Source organism: Ranitomeya imitator, chromosome 7 (assembly GCF_032444005.1).
Source record: "Ranitomeya imitator isolate aRanImi1 chromosome 7, aRanImi1.pri, whole genome shotgun sequence".
NCBI lineage: Eukaryota > Metazoa > Chordata > Amphibia > Anura > Dendrobatidae > Ranitomeya > Ranitomeya imitator.
In genome coordinates, this window is record NC_091288.1 from 67597086 (window position 1) to 67617593 (window position 20508).

Below are 20508 nucleotides of genomic sequence, written 5' to 3' on the forward strand. Positions count from 1 at the left end.
ACTGCGTGGCTGCGTGGGTTGTGTTATATAGTATGTGGGCTTGTTATATACTGTTTGGGCTGTGTTATATACTGCGTGGCCACTGTTATATACTGCATGGCCTGTATTAATGCATCGGGTATTCTACAATATGTACAGTATGTATGTATATAGCAGCCACATAGTATATAGCACAGGCCACGTAGTATTTGCTATATACTACGTGGCCTCTGCTATATACTATGTGGCTGCTATATACATACATACATATTCTAGAATACCCGATGCTTTAGAATCGGGACACCATCTAGTAGTTCTATATAAGCGAAGAAAACTACAATACCGAGTAAAACAGTTAATCTTAGAAATCGACCAAGTAACACAAATTTGTTAGCTAGAACCACAGTGTATATCTCCTTAGGTCTACTAAGTCTACTTGCTTTTACTGATATTAAAGATATTGCAATAATGATTTTGGCTGCAGGATTATTAAGCAGTTTTATAAAAGATCTGAAAATACCATGAAGGCAACATTTTGCCAGCAGATATGAGACATTAGAATCTAGGTCAGAATAGAAAGATACTGGAGATATTCAGCAAAAGCTGATTTGTCACTAATAGATTAATGATAATCGTGAACTGTCTGTGGTTGTGTGACTGCCCACTTATAACCCAAATCCTACGAGTAATCTTACAATTTGTAGTCATCAGTTCTGGTGCTTTAGGCTCTAAAGAATGAACATCAACCACATTCTTCTTGAAAAACACACTATACTTTATACATACAGTTGAAACTAGAAGTTTACATAAACTATATAAAAAGACACATATGCATGTTTTTCCTCAATATCTGACACGAAATCAGAATAAACCTTTCCCATTTTAGGTCAATTAGGATTACCATAATTATTAATATTTGCCAAATGTCAGAATAATGAGAGAGAGAATGTTTTAAGGTATTTTTATCATTAATTGTAAAGTCAAAAGTTTATGTACATTTCAATAGTATTTGGTACCATTGCCCTTAACCTGAATGACCTGGGTCAAACGTTTGGGATATCCTTCCACAAGCTTCTCACAATACTTGGTCAGAATTTGGGCCCATCCCTCCTGACAAAACTGGTGTAACTGATCCAGGTTTGTAGGTCGTCTTGCTCACACTTGCCTTTTCAGCTTTGCCCATACATTTTCAATAGGATTGAGATCAGGGCTTTCTGATGGCTGCTTCAAAACATTGACTTTGCTATCCTAAAGCCACTTTGGTACCATTTTGACAATGTGCTTCTGGTCATTGTCAGTTTGGAAGACCCATTTCTGCCAAAGCTTTAACTTCCTGGCTGATGTGTTTAGATGTTGCTTCAGTATTGCCACATAATTTTCTTTTCTCATGATGCTATCTATTTTGTGGGGTGTACCAGTCCCTCCTGCAGCAAAACAACCCCACAACATGATGCTGCCACCCCCGCTTTTCACAGTTGGGATGATGTTCTTAGTCTTCCAAGCCTCTCACTTTTTCCTCCAAATGTAATGATGGTCATTATGCCCCTAAAGTTCAATTTTAGTTTTATCAGACCACAGGGCACATCTCCAAAAATTAAGGTCTTTGTTTCTGTGTGCATTGCAAACATTAATCTGTCTTTTTATGTTTCTTTTTGAGTAATGCCTTCTTCCTGGCAGAGTGACCTTTCATTCCATGTTGATACAGTACTCATTTCATTGTGGATATTGACACAAACTTATCAGCTTCCGCCATCATCTTCACAAGGTCTTTTGCTTTTGTCCTTGGGTTGATATGCTGGTCAGACCAAAGCATGTTCATCTCTGGGACACAGAACCCATCTCCCTCCTGAGCATTATGATGGCTGGACATTCCCATTTTGTTTGTACTTGCATATAAACGTTTGTACAGAAGAATGCAGCACCTTCAGGTATCTTGAAATTGTTCCCAAGGATGAGCCAGATGTGCAAGTCCACAATTCTCTTCCTGATATCTTGGGGGATTTCTTTAGACTTTCCCATGATGCTACACAAAGAAGCAATGTGTGTTCAGGTGTGCATTAAAATACACCCACATGTGTGTCTGTAATTAACTCAGATGTTACCAAAAAATCTACCAGAAGCTTCCAAACACATGACATCATCATATGGGCAGTCCAAAACTTTTTAAAAGCATAATAATCTTAGTGTATGTAAACTTTTGACTTTGCAGTAAGTAATAAAAATGCCTTAAAATATTTTCTCTCGCTCATTATTCTGGCATTTGGCAAATATTAATAATTATGGTAATCCTAATTGACCAAAAACGGGAAAGGTTTATTCAGATTTCAAATATTGAGAAAAATATGCATATGTGTCTTTTTATATAATGTATGTAAACTTTTAGCTTCAACTGTATATTCCAGTATTTAGTATTGCTAAGTCATTTTCTCCTACATTTTTTAAGTAACGTTGTAAAGGGAAATTCTTTTGTAATAAGGCATCTGAGGGTACATAACATACTTTTATTCTGATGGATTTCATATAAAAAAACCAAACTGTATAAAGTCAGAGAGACACAGTGGTACAGTAGCCCCTTTGGGTCCAATATTACAGCTACAAACAAGTCAGAGACTACACAGAGCTATGACATGGCCATATGCATGAGGTCTTAGGCTGAGGTTATACAAGGATTTTCTGAGCTGAGGTGGAAACTACAACACCACAATTACAGAACATATGAATACATTATGTTTCATTGCCATTCAACTTTCATGAGAATATGATGTAATTAATATATTAATAGGAAGTTGCATGAATGTCTCACGCAGGTCAACAATTTCTGGTAAGGCTTAGTCGAAAGCTTTTTCCATTTACAATTTTATTTCTATAAAGGAAGAGTCATAATTAGGACAGGGATCGTAATGCAAATGCTCAGACTGACTGGTGGCTCTCCCGACCTGAGTGTGACAGCTGCATAGAAATACATACTGTCACGCTCGGACTGAGCACAAGTGTCACTCTGTGACGGTCTTTGGGGGAAAAAGAGTGGCCTCAAATCATCTCTGGAACTGGGATGCTAATTATTCCCATCCCAGGGGTACTCTAGAAGGTAGAGAGGCCCGGATCTCTAACCTTTCAATGCTTCTGTTAAATCCTAACCCGTCCCCCAAGCCATGAGGAATGGTACAGAAATGTAAGGTAAACAAGACACAAAGACAAAACAGGGATCACAGAAAACCTATATCACACAAAAGCACAAACCAACTATAGGAAGGAGGATAAGGACAGGGAGGAATAATCAAAATGGGAACCAGGGACCAGGAGATAGACACACATATACTACAGCAAACTACAGATCGCCAATACAACAACAACTACAACAACTTCACTCCAACCATTTATCATGAATCTTTCACCGGCAGGGACTAAACTCCCAGAGCCAGTATATATGAATGGAGTAAATGATAAGCAGTTGCAGCTGTGTACAACCAGGCTGCATGGTCTCAGACAGCATGGAAAGAGTCCTTAACCTTCTTATCACCAAAGGAAATACATTTAAAATAGGACATTGATGTCTAACTCCAAGTCTTCCAGGTTACTATGACTAGAGAGGAGCGAATATTTCAATGTTCGGTTCGGATATCAATAGCTGAATTTTCAATATTCGCCAATTTATTTGTTGCGTATTCGCCGAACATAGCCAAACACCATTCAAGTCAATGGGAGGCAAAACCAAATGAAAGCACAACAAATATCTACAGGTAACTTTGACATAGTGGGAATAACCGAGACATGGTTAGATGAAAGCTATGACTGGGCAGTTAACTTACAGGGTTACAGTCTGTTTAGAAAGGATCGTAAAAATCGGAGAGGAGGAGGGGTTTGTCTCTATGTAAAGTCTTGTCTAAAGTCCACTTTAAGGGAGGATATTAGCGAAGGGAATGAGGATGTCGAGTCCATATGGGTTGAAATTCATGGAGGGAAAAATGGTAACAAAATTCTCATTGGGGTCTGTTACAAACCCCCAAATATAACAGAAAGCATGGAAAGTCTACTTCTAAAGCAGATAGATGAAGCTGCAACCCATAATGAGGTCCTGGTTATGGGGGACTTTAACTACCCGGATATTATCTGGGAAACAGAAACCTGTGAAACCCATAAAGGCAACAGGTTTCTGCTAATAACCAAGAAAAATTATCTTTCACAATTGGTGCAGAATCCAACCAGAGGAGCAGCACTTTTAGACCTAATACTATCTAATAGACCTGACAGAATAACAAATCTGCAGGTGGTTGGGCATTTAGGAAATAGCGACCACAATATTGTGCAGTTTCACCTGTCTTTCACTAGGGGGACTTGTCAGGGAGTCACAAAAACATTGAACTTTAGGAAGGCAAAGTTTGAACAGCTTAGAGATGCCCTTAATCTGGTAGACTGGGACAATATCCTCAGAAATGAGAATACAGATAATAAATGGGAAATGTTTAAGAACATCCTAAATAGGCAGTGTAAGCGGTTTATACCTTGTGGGAATAAAAGGACTAGAAATAGGAAAAACCCAATGTGGCTAAACAAAGAAGTAAGACAGGCAATTAACAGTAAAAAGAAAGCATTTGCACTACTAAAGCAGGATGGCACCATTGAAGCTCTAAAAAACTATAGGGAGAAAAATACTTTATCTAAAAAACTAATTAAAGCTGCCAAAAAGGAAACAGAGAAGCACATTGCTAAGGAGAGTAAAACTAATCCCAAACTGTTCTTCAACTATATCAATAGTAAAAGAATAAAAACTGAAAATGTAGGCCCCTTAAAAAATAGTGAGGAAAGAATGGTTGTAGATGACGAGGAAAAAGCTAACATATTAAACACCTTCTTCTCCACGGTATTCACGGTGGAAAATGAAATGCTAGGTGAAATCCCAAGAAACAATGAAAACCCTATATTAAGGGTCACCAATCTAACCCAAGAAGAGGTGCGAAACCGGCTAAATAAGATTAAAATAGATAAATCTCCGGGTCCGGATGGCATACACCCACGAGTACTAAGAGAACTAAGTAATGTAATAGATAAACCATTATTTCTTATTTTTAGTGACTCTATAGCGACAGGGTCTGTTCCGCAGGACTGGCGCATAGCAAATGTGGTGCCAATATTCAAAAAGGGCTCTAAAAGTGAACCTGGAAATTATAGGCCAGTAAGTCTAACCTCTATTGTTGGTAAAATATTTGAAGGGTTTCTGAGGGATGTTATTCTGGATTATCTCAATGAGAATAACTGTTTAACTCCATATCAGCATGGGTTTATGAGAAATCGCTCCTGTCAAACCAATCTAATCAGTTTTTATGAAGAGGTAAGCTATAGACTGGACCACGGTGAGTCATTGGACGTGGTATATCTCGATTTTTCCAAAGCGTTTGATACCGTGCCGCACAAGAGGTTGGTACACAAAATGAGAATGCTTGGTCTGGGGGAAAATGTGTGTAAATGGGTTAGTAACTGGCTTAGTGATAGAAAGCAGAGGGTGGTTATAAATGGTATAGTCTCTAACTGGGTCGCTGTGACCAGTGGGGTACCGCAGGGGTCAGTATTGGGACCTGTTCTCTTCAACATATTCATTAATGATCTGGTAGAAGGTTTACACAGTAAAATATCGATATTTGCAGATGATACAAAACTATGTAAAGCAGTTAATACAAGAGAAGATAGTATTCTGCTACAGATGGATCTGGATAAGTTGGAAACTTGGGCTGAAAGGTGGCAGATGAGGTTTAACAATGATAAATGTAAGGTTATACACATGGGAAGAGGGAATCAATATCACCATTACACACTGAACGGGAAACCACTGGGTAAATCTGACAGGGAGAAGGACTTGGGGATCCTAGTTAATGATAAACTTACCTGGAGCAGCCAGTGCCAGGCAGCAGCTGCCAAGGCAAACAGGATCATGGGGTGCATTAAAAGAGGTCTGGATACACATGATGAGAGCATTATACTGCCTCTGTACAAATCCCTAGTTAGACCGCACATGGAGTACTGTGTCCAGTTTTGGGCACCGGTGCTCAGGAAGGATATAATGGAACTAGAGAGAGTACAAAGGAGGGCAACAAAATTAATAAAGGGGATGGGAGAACTACAATACCCAGATAGATTAGCGAAATTAGGATTATTTAGTCTAGAAAAAAGACGACTGAGGGGCGATCTAATAACCATGTATAAGTATATAAGGGGACAATACAAATATCTCGCTGAGGATCTGTTTATACCAAGGAAGGTGACGGGCACAAGGGGGCATTCTTTGCGTCTGGAGGAGAGAAGGTTTTTCCACCAACATAGAAGAGGATTCTTTACTGTTAGGGCAGTGAGAATCTGGAATTGCTTGCCTGAGGAGGTGGTGATGGCGAACTCAGTCGAGGGGTTCAAGAGAGGCCTGGATGTCTTCCTGGAGCAGAACAATATTGTATCATACAATTATTAGGTTCTGTAGAAGGACGTAGATCTGGGTATTTATTATGATGGAATATAGGCTGAACTGGATGGACAAATGTCTTTTTTCGGCCTTACTAACTATGTTACTATGTAACTTCAAACGGCCCCATCAGCAGCCAAACCACATCAGAATAAGGGGGAGATACCAGGAAAGTGGCCTCAATTCACCCACAGTACAAAATGTAGCATGGCATGGTAGCATTCACACCATGCATGAAGTATCGTGATCTGGGCCAGCATTTCCAGCTTTCAATTGAATGTCAAAGTAAGATGAGGTGGGGGAGGGACTGTCCCGATCAGAGTTACCGTGACGAGGTGGGATGGCTTTTGTGCTATTTTTTGATCAAAAAACAGTATTACTAAAAACTCTGTTTTATTTAAATGCACTTTTGCTTTTTTACTTAGTTACATCAGGGTTTTCGTTTACTTTTTTCTCTTGTAGGTTTCAATGTTTTGTGGCCAATGTGAACATGCGTATAACCTCTGCATGTGTACCAACTCAATTTAAGCTCAATTTTGTGTTTTTTTTCTCTGTATTATTGCATTCTGTGCAAGCCGGGGTGTGGCCTCCCTGTTTCTGAGCTAGAGACTATATAGGGCTTCCCCAGTCTAGTGTTTCACTGGTTGGGCCCAGTCCTTTTATCTGCCCTTATTCACACTGAGGTCAACATTGACACAATGTAAGGTTTTAATATTAGACAGTGTAGGACTGTCCCGATCAGAGTTACCGTGATGAGGTGGGATGGCTTTTGTGCTATTTTTTAATCAAAAAACAGTATTACTAAAAACTCTGTGTTATTTAAATGCACTTTTGCTTTTTTACTTAGTTACATCAGGGTTTTCATTTACTTTTTTCTCTTGTAGGTTTCAATGTTTTGTGGCCAATGTGAACATGCGTTTAACCTCTGCATGTGTACCAACTCAATTTAAGCTCAATTTTGTGTTGTTTTTTTTTCTCTGTATTGTTGCATTCTGTGCAAGCCGGGGTGTGGCCTCCCTGTTTCTGAGCTAGAGACTATATAAGGCTTCCCCAGTCTAGTGTTTCACTGGTTGGGCCCAGTCCTTTCGCCTGCCCTTATTCACACTGAGGTCAACATTGAAACAATGTAAGGTTTTAATATTAGACAGTGTAGGACTGTCCCGATCAGAGTTACCGTGACGAGGTGGGATGGCTTTTGTGCTATTTTTTAATCAAAAAACAGTATTACTAAAAACTCTGTGTTATTTAAATGCACTTTTGCTTTTTTACTTAGTTATATCAGGGTTTTCGTTTACTTTTTTCTCTTGTAGGGATCGGTGTAGGCCTGCTGCTCTGGGAGCCCTGATACCACATGCAACAGCTCAACCTGCTTTCATGCTCATCCACATTCAGGTAGTACAAATATCAGTTCTGTAGACTAGACTACTATTGTCAGAAAAATCTAAGAATAATAGTAACACAGATAGTTGACTCAAAGAAAGCGGAGGCCTGACGGTCTTGGAGACCTCCAGCTATGGGCAACACACATGAAGGAGACCCAACCAGGATTCTACACATTTAGAATAATTAGTGGCTTTACACCAACAAAGTGGCATCAATTGAAATAGAGTAGAATTAGTATAGCTGGGACCTACACCTCTTCCAGTACAGCCAACCAAGTGTAACTAGGTAGCCTACTAAATCCCAACTCAGATAAGTGGCAGCAGGTGAAAACTGTGTATGCGAGGAGTGATAAGGAGGTGGATCCAGGTGCTACTCCAATGCTGACCTACAGAGGGTGGCAGCTGACCCCCTACCGTGGGTAGGCTGCTACAGCCCGAAGGAGGGATAAGGAATGCAGGCAGGCAGTGTAGTGTCACTGGAACCATGGGTGCAGATGGGACCAGCTAAGGAACAGAAAAGCACTGGCAGATGTGGGTTTGACCAGGTGTTAGACAGATGGGAATGGCATGTGTGATCTGGACCAGCTGCTAGACAGAAGAGCAGAGACAGGTAAGAGCGGATGGACACAGACAGGTATGAGCAGATGGGTACATGGGTACATGGTAGACAAGCAGACGGGTGGACCTCGGTGACCTGACAACTAGCAAACACGCAAGGCAAGCTAACAATGTAGCTTAGGTACCTCCATATTGGAGGAGAAGTCTTAAATAGGAGTCACCCGTCTATAGGCTGGGAATACCTTAGGTTGATGTGAGCGGACCCTCTAAGAGAGAGGGAGCGTGCGTGCGCCCTAAGCATAGTGCCCGGGCCTACAACTGAACCTTGGAGGACACCCAAACATAGGGGGTGAGATGAGAAGGTGGTGTGTGATTGGGAGACACTGATTGTCCTGTCTGTTAGGTACGAGGAGATCCAACAAAGGGTCAAGTCTTTAATGTCAACAGATCAGAATGTCTGTAGTAAGAGGGAATGGTCCACGGTTTCAAATGCAGATGCCAGGTCCAGGAGAAGACGGACAAATTTGCGTCACTTTCATTTGGCGTTGGTGACTTTAGTCAGGGCATTTTCAGTAGAATGATGTGGAGTGGACGTATTTCAGCAGTTTTGAGGCATAGGGGAGAAATGAGATGGGGTGATTCCTAGACACAGAGGAATAGTCAAGGGTGGGCTTTTTGAACATGGGTGTGATCAAGGTATGTTTCAATCAGGAGGGAAGACACCAGTTGTTAGTGACAGTTTGAAGAGGTGAGTTAGGCTTGGGATGAAGACTGTGGCAAGGTTTGGAATGAGCTGGGATGTTATTGTGTCAAGTTCACAGGTGATAAGGCAAAGTCTTCAGCTGAGATGAGAGGAGAGGGAGGGGGAGCTGGTGGACATAGGAGAGGATTGAAAGTACTGAATAGCTGTTTAGGGTTGTGAGACAGGTATGATATGAGGGATGAAAAATCGGTTTGTTTTGCTGCAGTGAGCAATTGCGCAGCATTTTTGCAACTTCTGTTACTGGATGGACTACTCCACTCCATTTCTTTGACAGCCGCACAGCGGTATGCTTTGTAGATGAGGCCCAGAAAGAACATGTGCTCTAGTAGATGGCAAGCACTGCATCAAGTGGCCTCTGCTCCTCTTCCTCCACTTAGCATCACACACAGTACAGTCCTCAGTGGTGGCATCCCAATTACCCTTGCTTTCCCCCACATCACAGCTCTCTAACCGCCCAACTGACTGTTGGGAACCACAGATGGCTGAGTCTGCAGATGTGTTCACACATTGTATGCCATGGGCATTGGAAGTGTACTCCAAAGATTCACAGAGACAAGAGGAGGAAATCATCTGCACCGATGGCCACATTATTTTCTGTTTGATCCAGGGCCGGACAAAGTAGGGTCCGAACAGAATTCCATCACTCGCTGGTTCGATTGCCACCGAGACTCGCCAATGCAAGCCTATGGGTGCGAGAAGAAAATCGCACAGCACTCAGTCCATGCGAGTGCTGTCTGATTTTTACACACCGATGTCCTTTGAAAAGCTGTCAATTCATGTGCCGCCATGTACATTAAAATCACATTGACAGGTTAGAATAGAATAGAAAAAATAGATATATACATATAGAATACATATATATATATATATATATATATATATATATATATTGCTCAAAAAATAAAGGGAGCACTTAAACAACAATATAACTCCAAGTAAATCAAGCTTCTGTGAATTCAAACTGTCCACTTAGGAAGCAACACTGTTTGACAATCAATTTCACATGCTGTTGTGCAAATGGAAAAGACAACAGATGGAAATTATTGGCAATTATCAAGACACACTCAGTAAAGAAGTGGTTCTGCAGGTGGGGACCACAGACCACATCTCAGTACCAATGCTTTCTGGCTGATGTTTTGGTCACTTTTGAATGTTGGTTTTGCTGTCACACTCATGGTAGCATGAGACAGACTCTACAATCAACACTAAATGAAATATTCCAGATGTAAATCTTTATTCATTACATAGTTGAATGTGTTGGGAACGATAAAACCTAAAAATTATCAACGTAAATCACAACTAATATCCCACAGAGGTCTGAAGTTGGAATGATGCTCAAAATCAAAGTGGAAAATAAAGTTACAGGCTGATCGAACTTCAGTGAAAATGCCTCAAGACAAGGAAATGATGCTCAGTAGTGTGTGTTGCCTCCACGTGCCTGTATGACCTCCCTACAACGCCTGGGCATGCTCCTGATGAGGCGGTGGATGGTTTCCTGATGGATCTCCTCACAGACCTGGACTAAAGCATCCGCCAACTCCTGGACAGTCTGTCTGTGGTGCAACATGACGTTGGTGGATGATGTGAGACTTGATGTCCCAGATGTGTTCGGGTTCAGGTCTGGAGAATGGGCAGGCCAGTCCATAGCTTCAATACCTTCATCTTGCAGGAACTGCTGACACACTCCAGCCAAATGAGGTGGCTGGAGTGTCCAGCATTAGGAAGAACCCTGGGCCAACTGCACCAGCATATGGTCTCACAAGGGGTCTGAGGATCTCATCTCGGTACCTAATGGCAGTCAGGCTACCTCTGGCGAGCACATAGAGGGCTGTGCAGCCCTCCAAAGAAATGCCACCCCACACCATTACTGACCCACTGCCAAATCGGTCATGCTGAAGGATATTGCAGGCAGCAGATCACTCTCCACAGTGTCTCCACACTCTGTCACGTCTTTCACATCTGCTCAGTGTGAACCTACTTTCATCTATGAAGAGCACAGGGCGCCAGTGGCGAATTTGCCAATCCTGGTTTTCTGTGGCAAATGCCAAGTGTCCTGCACGGTGATGGGCTGTGAGTACAACCCCCATCTGTGGACTCAAACCATCCTGATGGAGTCGGATTCTAACCATTTGTGCAGACATATGCACATTTGTGGCCTGCTGGAGGTAATTTTGCAAGGCTCTGGCAGTGCTCTTCCTTCCACAAAGGTTGAGGTAGTAGTCCTGCTGCTGGGTTGTTGCCCTCCTACGGCCCCCTCCACGTCTCCTGGTGTACTGGACTGTCTCCTGGTAGCATCTCCAGCCTCTGGACACTATGCTGACGGACACAGCAAACCTTCTTGCCACAGCTCGCATTGATGTGCCATCCTGGATGAGCTGCACTACCTGATCCACTTGTGTGGGTTGTAGATCCATCTCATGCTACCACTAGTGTGAAAGCACAACCAACATTCAAAAGTGACCAATACATTAGCCAGAAAGCATTGGTACTGAGATGTGTCTGAGGTCCCCACCTGCAGAACCACTCCTTTATTAAGTGTGTCTTGATAATTGCCAATAATTTTCAAATGTTGTCTATTCCATTTGCACAACAGCATGTGAAGTTGATTGTCAGTGCTGCTTCCTAAGTGGCCAGTTTGATTTCACAGAAGTTTGATTTACTTGGAGTTATATTCTGTTGTTTAAGTGTTCCCTTTACTTTTTTGAGCAGTGTATATACAGTATATTGTAAGATAGCACTTAGTGAGTGTGTTGGGGGACACTTGCTTAGTACATGATTCAGTCACACAGGCAAGGGTTTCAACTTAAACAGTCTATCCGGTTTATTTTATCCAGCATAAACCACGTCATGCACAGTTCATTATATATACTTTATATGGCTTCAACTCACAGTCACTAAACCCACCGGACTTCTCACTTATTCCAGTTACCATGGGTGACCGTATGCCTAACAGTTCATCAATGTCCATGGAACACAACAAGCACCAACAGTCTGTTCCACTGGCAGATACTTCTCTGCCGTTATAATAGTCCTCCTCCCAGGTGTTACCTATCTGGAGCTACTGCTCCACACTCCAACCTCCTGTCAGTCCTTTCTCCTGGGGAGCCGCCTTACGGGGATCACTGTCCTGGCGACCAGGGCACTCCCGACAGTCCAGACCCAACGAAGGTCAGTAGCTCCCCAACAAAGTGCTTTCAAAGAATCTGCGCACTTCAGGACGTCCGTCCCCACCTGGGACTGTCCAACACACAGGCCCCTGCATGTGCTATTCAGGACGTCTGTCCCTGATTGAGACCATCCAACACAGGTCTCTCCGTGCGCTTGCAGCGCCCCAGGGTCCTGGTCATTGCAGTAATACCATTCTCCTCTAGGGGGGAGTGATATTACGTTTGGAGGCAAAGAAGGACAACTGAATCCAGGTATCACAAACATACAACACATTTCGCACACCAGACCACCAGGGGGAGCTCTGCTCCTATTTATTAGGGCACTCCTCACACTTAGGTAAAACTGGTTGCCTGGGGAGGAAGTTAGTTAGTTGCTGCCTGAGATTTGCTTGGGTAGTTGGTCCCTGACAGGGGTGGGAGCCTGTCAAAGGTCGAGACAGAAGGACATGGAGCTGTGCCTGCCCTAAGTGCGGCAGCTTCCAGAAAGAGACACTGAAGGAGAACTGTATTGTAGTGAGGGTGAAGAAGTCATCGCAAAGGAGTGGATATCAGAGGAGTTCTGCCCTACACAGGCTGCCTCCTTCTGAGGATCCCGGTAATCAGAACACCGAGGGAGCAACAGTCATTTACGCCTTGCTCCAGAGACCGGCAGGACAGCTAAATTCACGTTACCTGCCCGCCCTATACCCAGGAGGCAAGGTGGCACCCCTTAAAGGCTGGGGCATGATAGAGTCCCTGTAAAACACCTCAAGCCATCGGTCATACGGGTTTGTCCTATCCATCTGGGGGGCAGAGAGAGACATACAGTCATTGCCAAAAGTATTAACACCCCTGCAATTCTGTCAGATAATACTCAGTTTCGTCCTGAAAATGATTGCAATCACAAATTCTTTGGTATTATTATCTTCATTTAATTTGTCTTAAATTAAAAAACACAAAGGAGAATGAAGCAAAAAGAAAAACATTGATCATTTCACACAAAACTCCAAAAATGGGCCAGACAAAAGTATTGGCACCCTCAGCCTAATACTTGGTTGCACAACCTTTAGCCAAAATAACTGCGACCAACCGCTTCTGGTAACCATAAATGAGTTTCTTACAAAGCTCTGCTGGAATTTTAGACCATTCTTCTTTGGCAAACTGCTCCAGGTCCCTGATATTTGAAAGGTGCCTTCTCCAAACTGCCATTTTTAGATCTCTCCACAGGTGTTCTATGGGATTCAGGTCTGGACTCATTGCTGGCCACCTTAGAAGTCTCCAGTGCTTTCTCTCAAACCATTTTCTAGTGCTTTTTGAAGTGTGTTTTGGGTCATTGTCCTGCTGGAAGACCCATGACCTCTGAGGGAGACCCAGCTTTCTCACACTAGGCCCTACATTATGCTGCAAAATTTGTTGGCAGTCTTCAGACTTCATAATGCCATGCACACGGTCAAGCAGTCCAGTGCCAGAGGCAGCAAAGCAACCCTGTTGTGAATTCTGTGGCAGAGCTCCCTCCTGTGGTCACAAGTGGTACTTCGGCTGATTCTCTCTGTGAGCTTCTGTTTGTGGAGGGAAGTGGTACTGCGGCTTCTGAGTTTCCTCCCTCAGGTGATCTGGTGAGGTCGTTAGGTGCTTCTCTACTTAACTCCACCTAATGCTTTGATCCTGGCTTCCTGTCAATGTTCCAGTGTTGGACTTGCTTTTCCCTGGATCATTCCTGTGGCCTGCTGCTCTGCATAGCTAAGTTCTTCTTTGCTATTTGTTTGCTATTTTTTCTGTCCAGCTTGTCTAATCTGTTGCTGGAAGCTCTGGGACGCAAAGGGTGTACCTCCGTGCCGTTAGTTCGGTACGGAGGGTCTTTTTGCCCCCTTTGCGTGGTTTTCTTTAGGGTTTTGTGTAGACCGCAAAGTTACCTTTCTATCCTCGCTCTGTTAAGAAAGTCGGGCCTCACTTTGCTGAATCTATTTCATCTCTACGTTTGTCTTTTCATCTTAACTCACAGTCATTATATGTGGGGGGCTGCCTTTTCCTTTGGGGTATTTCTCTGAGGCAAGGTAGGCTTATTTTCTATCTTCAGGCTAGTTAGTTTCTCAGGCTGTGCCGAGTTGCATAGGCAGAGTTAGGCGCAATCCACGGCTGCCTCTAGTGTTGTTTGGAGAGGATTAGGGATTGCGGTCTGCAGAGTTCCCACGTCTCAGAGCTCGTTCTATGATTTTGGGTTATTGTCAGATCACTGTATGTGCTCTGACCGCTATGTCTAATGTGGTACTGAATTGCCTTTCATAACACAACCCCAAAACATCAGGGAGCCTCTGCCATGTTTGACTGTAGGGACTGTGTTCTTTTCTTTGAATGCCTCTTTTTTTCTCCTGTAAACTCTATGGTGATGCCTTTGCCCAAAAAGCTCAACCTTTGTCTCATCTGTCCAGAGAACATTCTTCCAAAATGTTTTAGGCTTTTTCAGGTAAGTTTTGGCAAACTCCAGCCTGGCTTTTTTATGTCTCGGGGTAAGAAGTGGGGTCTGTCTGGGTCTCCTACCATACAGTCCCTTTTCATTCAGACGCCGACGGATAGTACGGGTTGACATTGTTGTACCCTCGGACTGCAGGGCAGCTTGAACTTGTTTGGATGTTAGTCAAGGTTCTTTATCCAACATCCGCACAATCTTGCGTTGAAATCTCTTGTCAATTTTTCTTTTCCATCCACATCTAGGGAGGTTAGCCACAGTGCCATGGGCATTAAACTTCTTGATGACACTGCGCACGGTAGACACAGGAACATTCAGGTCTTTGGAGATGGACTTGTAGCCTTGAGATTGCTCATGCTTCCTCACAATTTGGTTTCTCAAGTCCTCAGACAGTTCTTTGGTCTTCTTTCTTTTCTCCATGCTCAATGTGGTACACACAAGTACACAGGACTTTAATCCATGTCAACTGGCTGCAAGTGTGATTTAGTTATTGCCAACACCTGTTAGGTGCCACAGGTAAGTTACAGGTGCTGTTAATTACACAAATTAGAGAAGCATCACATGATTTTTCGAACGGTGCCAATACTTTTGTCCACCCCCTTTTTTATGTTTGGTGTGGAATTATATCCAATTTGGCTTTAGGACAATTATTTTTGTGTTTTTTCATTTAAGACAAATTAAATTAAGATAATAATACCAAAGAATTTGTGATTGCAATCATTTTCAGGAAGAAACTGAGTATTATCTGACAGAATTGCAGGGGTGTTAATACTTTTGGCCATGACTGTAACATCTGTAACATCTTCAACAGTTGCGAGGACCTTATGAGAAGCTTAGCAGTAAGGTACTACAACACCAAGGCGCTAGAGGAAGGCTACTGATTTCTATCTGGACAAGGGGACTCTGGATTTGCTTCCAAACCAGCCGGACTCTGCCTGCCCTGTGGTCTGGTACCCTGGACTGTGGATGCTGAATCCTTCAGTAAAAGGTAAAGAGACTGCAACCTTGTGTCCTTGTTAGTGTTGAGTGATACTTTCCGATATTTGAAAGTATCGGTAACGGATGGTATCGGCTGATACCGGCAAAATATCGGATCTCGCCGATACCGATACCCGATACCAATACAAGTCAATGGCGAACGCTTGCAGCGGTGACAACCAGGGTCCTTCAGAGGGGTGAGTATAGCCAAATTTTTTATTTTTATTCTTTATTTTTTACATTAATATGGATCCCAGGGACTGAAGGAGAGTTTCCTCTTCTTCAGACCCTTGGAACCATACGCACCGCACACTCCGATACCGATTTCCGATATCACAAAAATATCGGAACTCGGTATCGGAATTCCGATACAGCAAATATAGGCCGATACCCGATACTTGCAGAATCGGAATGCTCAACACTAGTCCTTGTTCTTCTCTGCGCCTCTCACCATCCACCATTTACACACCGGGAAGCCCTGGGGATACACTTCACCTGTGGGAAGGTATACCATCTAGCTGCCATAACATCACCCCAGCGGACCCCTTAAAGCAGCGTTGGTCACCCTGACTGAATACCACGGGTGGTGTCACGAACATTTCCCCTTTAAAGACCTTTCCATTTAACACGGACATTCCAAGGCCACGGACCGGGTAAGCCACCGTGACATCCCCCTGAGAACCGAAGGACCCAGTACCGAGTTCTCCTAGCCCTTGGGGGCGCTCCAACCTCTTCAGGACATCCGTCCCCAGCTGGGACCGTCCAACACACAGGCCACTCAATGCCAAAGCCCCACGATGTGCTATTCCAACACATACAGTAGGTTTCCAGGACATTGCACATGGACCATACTCCAACCGAAACATTGCACATGGGCCAAATAACCGCATGTGAATATTCAGCTGTTTGGTGTGTTGCCTTCATTCTTTGGACTTATTGCTAAGGTTTGGTACATGCCTCAAGGGCATTTGCACCCTTTCACTATTTAGTGCTGCTTTTTGTTTTTTACGATATATATATGAGCGTCCAGAGAGAAAAAAACAGAAAAGTTGGCACTCACCCAGTTTATCCATACAATAGGATGCGGACATGCCTGTCCGGTTCCCTCCTTGCACCCTCTCACTTGAACTGCAGCCCTACAGGCATGTCCGCATCCTATTGTATGGATAAATAAAGGACTTTTTTATTTACATCGCTGGGTGAGTGCCAACTTTTCTGTTTTTATCTCTCTGGACGCTCTTATATAAATTGCTGCTTGGTTGTGCACCACTATGCGATTATGGTCCACGGTTGGTCTGTCTGCCACATGAAACTCTGATTATTTGCAGCTTGTTTGCCTATTTTAATTACCATCAAAAACCACTCATCCTGGTGCCGTCATACTTTCTTTTTTATTCGATATATATTTAAGACCACTGCAAAATTTTCAGTTTGTCTTATTTTTCTCTTTATAGGTATATTTTTGAGTAAAATGTAAATTATTCTTTTATTCCATAAATTACTGACAACATGTCTCCAAGGTTCCAAGCATTAGATTTTGTATTTATTTTCTGAAAATGAGAAATGGTAAAAATAGCAAAAAATGCATTGCTTGCAGACCTCAAATAATGCAAAAAAAAAAACAAACAAGTTCATAATCATTTATAAACAACAATACTAATGTTTTAACTCAGGAAGAGGTCAGAAATCAATATTTTGTGAAATAACCATGATTTTTAATCACAGCTTTCATGTGTCTTGGCATACTTTCCACCAGTCTTTCACACTGCTTTTGGGTGATCTTATGGCACTCCTGGTACAAACATTTAAGCAGTTCTTCTTTGTTTGATGGCTTGTGACTATCCTTCTTCCTCTTGATTACATTCCAGAGGTTTTCAATGGGGTTCAGGTCTGGAGATTGGGCTGGCCATGACAGGGCTTTGATGTGGGGGTCCTTCATCCACACCTTGATTAACCTAGCTGTGTGGCATGGCACATTGTCCTGCTGGAAACAGTCCTCAGAGTAGGGGAACATTGCCTGAGCAGAAGGAATCTGCCAGTATAACCTTGTATGCGGCCTGAGTCATACGTCCTTCGCAAAGATTATCCTGCCCAATTCCAGCCTTGCTGAAGCATCCCCAGATGTATATGTATATAATAGATAGATAGATAGATAGATAGATAGATAGAAAGAAGAAAAGCCGGCAATTCATCTGCCGTGTACTGCAAAATCACTGCAGGAGTCGACAGGATAGAAGAGATAATTTACATACAGTAAATACAAATAGAATATGTAGATATACAGATGTCTGTGACAAATACAATTAGTACAGTGTGCGTGCAGCTTACTGTACATGTATTTAATTAATAAAAGATTATTTTTCTGAAGAAAATGGCATTGGCTCACGCGCAACTTTTGTAACCAGCAGAGGGAAAGCTGATGGCTGGAGGCCAATGTTTATAGCTTGGAAAGGGCGTAACAGCTATGGAGCTTCCCAGGCTATTAATATGTCAGCTCACAACTGTATACTTAGCCTTTACTGGCTATTAAAATGGGGGACCCTAAAAAAATGATGTAGGGTCCCCCTATAATAATAACCGGCAAAGGTTATGCAGACAGCTGCAGGCTGATATTAATAGCCTAGAAAGGGGCCATGGATACTGCCCCCCCAGGCTAAAAGCATCACCTCTCAGCCACCCCAGAAAAGGTGCATCTCTAAGATGCGCCAATTCTGGCACTTAACCTTGCTCTTTCGACTTGCCCTGTAGTGGTTGCAAGTGGGGTGATAGTTGGGGGGGCTGATGTCACCTTTGTATTGTCAGGTGATATCAAGCCCTGAGGTTAGTAATGGAAAGACGTCAATAAGATGCCCCCATTATAAACCCCATAGTCACATTGTATGAAAACACAGAAACCAACAAAAAAGTCCTTTAATTGGAAGAAAGACACAGACTCCTTTAATAATTTTAATTAAACCATACTTACGACCTTGCCCATTCCCCTGATGCCCTCGTCATCTGCAAAAAAAGTAAAAAAACAAACAACAATATTCTTCACCTTTCCGCAGAGATGCTTTTAATTCATTTGACTCATGTAGCTCTGCTACATCTAGATGTCAAGCTGTATGGTTGCATGATGCAACCATGCAGCCTGTCATCCAGTAGACACTGAGCACCGTGTGAGGTTTTAACCCCCTTTACCCCCAAGGGTGGTTTGCACATTAATGACCAGGCCAATTTTTACAATTCTGACCACTGTCCCTTTATGAGGTTATAACTCTGGAATGCTTCAACGGATCCCGGTGATTCTGACAATGTTTTCTCGTGACATATTGTACTTCATGATAGTGGTAAAATTTATTTGATATTACCTGCGTTTATTTGTGAAAAAAATGGAAATTTGGCGAAAATTTTGAAAATTTCGCAATTTTCCAACTTTGAATTTTTATGCAATTTTTTTAGAGACTACATCTCATTTGAAGTCATTTTGAGGGGTCTCAAGTGTGACACCATTCTAAAAACTGCACCCTTCAAGGTGCTTAAAACCACATTCAAGAAGTTTATTAAGCCTTCAGGTGTTTCACAGGAATTTTTGGAATGTTTAAATAAAAATGAACATTTAACTTTTTTTCACAAAAAATTTACTTCAGCTCCAATTTGTTTTATTTTACCAAGGGTAAGAGAAGAAATTAGATGGCACAAATTGTTGTTCAATACGTCCTGATTACGCCGATACCCCCATATATGTTTGGGCGCATGTTATGAATAGGTAATTCAGAACCACAGTGGACCTTGAAGTTCAGAGCACACAAAGTGACCTGACAATAAGCAAAAAACATAGGACGAGCTCTGAGACGTGGGAACTCTGCTGACCGCAATCCCTAATCCTATCACACCACACTAGAGGTAGCCGTGGATTGCGCCTAACGCTCCCTATGCAACTCGGCACAGCCTGAGAAACTAGCTAGGCCTGAAGATAGAAAAATAAGCCTACCTTGCCTCAGAGAAATTCCCCAAAGGAAAAGGCAGCCCCCCACATATAATGACTGTGAGTAAGATGAAAGTACAAACACAGAGATGAAATAGATCTAGCAAAGCGAGGTCCGACTTACTGAATAGACCGAGGATAGGAAAGATAGCTTTGCGGTCAACACAAAAACCTACAAACAACCACGCAGAGGGGCAAAAAGACCCTCCGCACCGACTAACGGTACGGAGGTGCTCCCTCTGCGTCTCAGAGCTTCCAGCAAGCAAGAAAAACAAATTAAAGCAAGCTGGACAGAAAATATAGCAACAAAAGTAACACAAGCAGAACTTAGCTTATGCTGAGCAGACAGGCCACAGGAACGATCCAGGAGGAAGCAAGACCAATACTAGAACATTGACTGGAGGCCAGGATCAAAGCACTAGGTGGAGTTAAATAGAGCAGCACCTAACGACTTAACCTCATCACCTGAGGAAGGAAACTCAGAAGCCGCAGTACCACTTGTGACCACAGGAGGGAGCTTGATCACAGAATTCACAACAGTACCCCCCCTTGAGGAGGGGTCACCGAACCCTCACCAGAGCCCCCAGGCCGACCAGGATGAGCCATATGAAAGGCACGAACAAGTTCGGCAGCATGGACATGAGGCAAAGACCCAGGAATTATCTTCCTGACCATAACCCTTCCACTTAACCAGATACTGGAGTTTCCGTCTCGAAACACGAGAATCCAAAATCTTCTCCACTATATACTCCAACTCCCCCTCCACCAAAACCGGGGCAGGAGGATCAACAGATGGAACCATAGGTGCCACGTATCTCCG